Raw genomic sequence first — 5052 nt, 5'->3', positions numbered from 1 at the left:
GCATGGGTTCAACACAGTCCGTGGGGGAGCATTTGATTCAGATCGGTCATGTGCCCTTTGCCCAGCTGCCTGACTACGCAATGCTGGTTTTGTGTCCACAACTCGCTTTGCCTGCTCAAACTGACTGAAACATCGTGTACCAGTGGAGCTGATGCAAATACAGTTTCTACTGTTGCTCAAAACCTGCTTGTGGTATTATTCGCTGCAGCTCTTATGACTCTTAGCCGAGGTGTCCTCACTCTCAGGCTAGCTACAAGTGGCTGATTTGAGACTAATGGTCAGTTTGTCATTTTCCCTACAGTGTTTTGGCTGCACAGCAGCTCTGAGCCTGACAGTGATACCCACAGCAGATAATGTGACTGTTACACACACCAGCAAAGCCTGAATGCAACAATGATGTAATGAAAATCACATACAACCGCACAAAGCTCCACATAAAACAGCTGGGTGACACCCTAGAGATTAAAATAAAAAAGTACCAGCAGTGCTAATGAATGGGAAGAGTCAGTTTAAGAACAGAAGAGGAAGTGCCGTGTACACCAGTCTCCTGTCATTAAAACAAAATGGACTTTTTCAGCAGGGCATATCTCTCTAACCACTTTAACAACCTGTCATTGTTTGGCTGCAGACTGTTTGTTTACCAGGGGCTTTCTAAAGGGAGCGTGTGTGCGAGAGAAGTGTTTGTGTCAGTCTTGGCTGATAGCAGCAATGTGACAAATAGCTGGTTATCACGTGATTGTGTTTGCATGGGTTAGGAAAGATTTTAAAGTCTAATCTTAAACTTAATTTTAACTTAATCTAAACATTTCTGTTAGAAATAGGAAGACAGGGTGCACAATTCAGTCTGACGCAGGCGGGGGGGGGGATACACGGAGCAGTCAATGAAGCTTTTAAAAAACAGCCGAGAAACTGATAAACATGATAGACGAAAATCATCTTAATTGCACACGTGCAGAGGCAAAACGCAGCTTCAAAAGAGAATGTGTCATGCACACAGAGCAGCGCTTCGAGCTCAAAACTGGTTGTAAGCTGTTTATCGTCTTCAACGTGTAGCCTACCGATGTAAAGATGACAGTTGAGCAACGCAGAGCAGATACAGGACAGGAAGTGTAATTATCTGCTTCTACTGTTCTGCTTCAAAGAGACGGGGCAAGATGCCAGGCTGCCTGACTAGCAAAAGGGGAGGAGAGAGGGGGAAAAAAGAGAAGTAGATGGAGAGATACTGATGAAGATCGAAGTGAAGCAACAGAGAGGAGAGGAGAGGAGAGGAGAGGAGAGGAGAGGAGAGGAGAGGAGAGGAGAGGAGAGAATCTCACCTCTTACATCTCACTGAGCAGAAGAAAAGTCAAACTCAGTAGAAGTCAGAGAGGCTTTTTTTCCTTTCACATTCAGCTTCCTGTTTTTCTTTGCCTGACAGCTCTTCAGAGATACAGGCGTTTGACACAGACTTTGTGAGAGAGCAGGGGAAAACAAGAGGGGGGGGGGATATTTAAGAGAATGTGTGTGAGACAGCGATGGAGGGAGGAGGCAAGAGACAAGAGAGTGATGGATTGAGATAGCACGGTGAATGGAGACAGTGAGAGATTGTCATCATCATCATGAACAATGACTCTCTGATAGAGGAGGCCTGAGGAGCTGAGGAGTGAGTGAGGAGGGGGTGGGGGTGCCCGCCTGCCCACCTGCCAGGGTCTCAGTCATGCTTTTAGCATCTGCCAAACTGAAGGACGCTTGGTGCCATGTGCTTTTTGCTGAAGGAGCCTGACGTTTGTCAGTCACAGGGAGGACTTCTGTTCTGTTTAGTCGCGGCCAAACAGGATTTACTGTAATGCCTCCATCAAAACCCACACACACACACACACACACACACATGTAAACAATCCCAGTGTGTGTCAGAAGTAGAAGTGAGTGAGACCCCATCTCTAAAATCTCCACTGCAGCTGTGGACCAGTGGACAGCTGACAGCAGTCTGTGGATCTCTGCTCCACTTCTCCTCCCGTCCACACCAGCCCTGCCTCCTCTTCTTCTATGTTTCCATGAAGCAGGCCTGTAATTTTCACAGCTGTGTCTTGGAACTGAGCCAGCGTGAGTCGGGGAAAGAGAGCGCAGAGCAGTATGGGCTGGCTAATGGCTTTTAGACAACTAAGGGCTACAGAGCAGCTTTGCTAATCCCGAGGTTCGCTGCTCATTCAGTACAGAGAAATATTCATACCAGTGAACAGGGATAAGAAGGAAACTCATTAGCATTGTAAAACATAAAAAAAAAAAAAAGGTGCAAAGTTCTGTAAATTGTATGTTAACCTGTAACAAGCACTTCTTTTGTGGTTATGATGGCATTTAGTCAAGTAACAGCTGAAATCTACGATCGCAGCAATTGACCTCATTATAATGTCAATAAAGACATAATTACAGGTCAGCCTGGCTATGTGCAACGCTGTGGTTGGGGGTTAAACTTCACTATTTGCCCTATTTTCTTCCCAATAAGGCCAACTAACCTGTGGCTTTGTACAAAATAAAATAATGATGTTACTTTCTGTTCCACGTGCATTTCTTTGGAATCCCATCATACACCCACATCTCAGCTGAGGCTGGGTTACCTGCAGAGGACAGTGGGCACCTGCTCTGAGGTTTCGTAACTTTGCTGGGTCAGGGTTTAAGGATAAAGCTCCCAGGTAGCTCTGTGTGTCAGCTGGTTCCTTTAGATGTATTATATGAAAACATATCTGGTTCTTGCTTTATGTAAAGTTAATTTTAGGGCTTTATAAGAAGTAAGTTTGGTATTAGAAACAAAAAAGCTCACTTACTGAGCTCAGCGCATGAAGGCAACTCAGATAAGCATGATTATTTTTAACATAAAGTGCTCTTTAAACTCAGCTGGTTTGGACAGCACTGTGATCATGAAGAAACGACTTGTGTTCTTCACTTAGTGAATAAGTAAGTACATACAGGAAATGGATTTCTCTAATGTTCTCCCTAAATAATTCTTTAGAAATACAAGTTTCTCTGCTAGAAAACAAATCTTGAAAATGTAACAACAGATATTAGATTAAAAAGCAAATTAAAAAACTAAACTGTTACAAAAAACCCCCCAAAAAACAGCTCAAAGTGGTGTTTCTATTAGACAATATTTAACATCACTCTGTGGGGAATTACAGTGTGATGACAACCACACAGTGATGTTTTGGAAAATTGGGACTTGTCAGTGTGCTTTTCCTACGCAGCTGTAGGCGGAAATTGTTTCACTTTCAGATGATCTTTTCAACAAGTGAAATATATTTTTAAAGATGATAACAGGGCGACAACACAGCCACTGTTTCAGTTAGTCTGCTAACAGCTATTCTTTTCATTTCTGCCCTCTCCTCCTCCTCCTCCTCCTCCTCCTTCTTCTTCTTCTTCTTCTTCTGACCACATGTGTCCCGACTGCAGGCTGGAGGTATTCGTCTCCTCTGGGACATCTGGGAGGTCAGTGCGTCTTTCCTCCGTGGCCACATCAGGGCAGTTCTTCAGCAATAATGGGATTAAGTCCTGGATTGATATCCAGCTTTATGGCTCACGTGTGGGCAGCGCAACGCTATTCAACATGCTGCTATAGCCTGTCAAGGTAACGCTGGAGAACCGACCAGAGACAAATCTACCACGACCTCCAAAGCTGGCGCTCTATTGTCAGGCTCTTCTGCTCACAAGAGCCTTTACAAACACTATTATGCCCAGGAACTCACCAGGCAACTTGTGTTATAAAGCTCATGTCATATGAAAAGCCTGCACTTTCCAGTGGCCTTTAACAGCAGGAGATGATTCTTCCCAGATTATGGCATTTCATTTCCTTGACTTACTGATTGTTTAGTCTATGAAATGTCAGGGAAAAGTGCAAAACAGTCCAAGTTAAACCTTCAGATTGCTTATTCTGTCAAACCAGCGGTAATGCAAGACGTATTCAGATGTTTTACCTGAGTAAAAGTGCCAAAACCGCAGTGAAAAGGCACACAAGTAGGCGAACAAAGCATTAATAATCTTCTATAGAAACTACAGCTGTTAAATAAGTAACCTGCAGAGAACTTTCAACTGTTTGGAGCAGATGGATTAAACCACATAAAACTCTAACATCAGTTTGTTTATCTTTCCTGAGTAAATCAACGTTTAAACCGTCCAAAACGCCACTAAATGTTTACTTTGGTGGCATCATTAGCTTGAAAGTGTATAAAAGATTAATAAACCCCTCAGATTCGACTAATCGGCATGCTTTAGCCGTGTCTTTAGAAAAAACAAACAAAAAAACAACCCCTTACATGTTCCAAGAGGATCTCCATGTCCCCCCCCCTGCTCTTACAAACCCACAAATACAAACTCCAACACAGCCGAGCCTCAAACTTGACTCTAACAGAAGCTGCTTGCGTGACATTTTCTGCGATCACGAGCTGGGAGTCTCAGCCGATCGAGCCTTGCTACCCAGCGTCTGGCCGATTAAAAAAAGAGGCAGCTTTGCCACCTGCACAAGTGACACCACTGACAACAGATGTCTCCGAAAGTTACCTCCGAGGGTTTTACAGATCCCCGGCAACAAGAAGGATCTGCTATCTGTCAATAGCTGACACATTATTCCAACCCGAGCTGCCTCCTCTCTCTCGATCCTGTCCTGCCTGACACTTTCAGTTTTGCCTCGAATGCGATAAGAGTTGAAACGCTTTCGCGTCTTACCGTTTCGCAAAGTGGAAAATAACCCAGCGGGAGTCGATATGTTGGAGAGGAAGATCAGTTCCACGGCAAGAGAGAGTGATGCGTCAGGTGTACGCTTCCCGCAAGTGAAGGAGGAAAACCGTGCGGAGGGCGACTCATGTTGAGTTGATCGGCTGAAGCCTTTTTTCTTCTTCTCCTCTCTCCTGCTCCGATCTGCGCCGCTCCACGCTCTACGCGTAAAAATCGCCACTCGGTAAACTTAGAACTAAAGCAGAGGTCAATAAGACGGAGCGAGGCGCACTCGGCACTCCGCAGAAATCCTGCAAACTACGGCTCACTTTGGCATGTTTTTACATAACAGCATCATCCGCTTTTTGTGTT

General features: G+C 44.6%; 1 protein-coding gene across 1 annotated transcript in view; it reads right to left on the bottom strand.

Moving 5' to 3' along the window:
- bahd1 (bromo adjacent homology domain containing 1) overlaps positions 1-5052 on the bottom strand; it is a 34115-nt gene extending 29063 nt beyond the window's left edge. The window contains exon 1 of the mRNA XM_005723940.1: positions 4693-5052. The gene's annotated coding sequence lies outside the window, so the exon portion shown is untranslated. The remainder of the gene's footprint in view (positions 1-4692) is intronic.

This window comes from Pundamilia nyererei, unplaced genomic scaffold (assembly GCF_000239375.1).
Source record: "Pundamilia nyererei isolate P.nyererei 1_Seehausen unplaced genomic scaffold, PunNye1.0 scaffold00010, whole genome shotgun sequence".
Taxonomy (NCBI): Eukaryota; Metazoa; Chordata; class Actinopteri; order Cichliformes; family Cichlidae; genus Pundamilia; species Pundamilia nyererei.
This window is presented reverse-complemented; position numbering and strand designations above follow the sequence as displayed.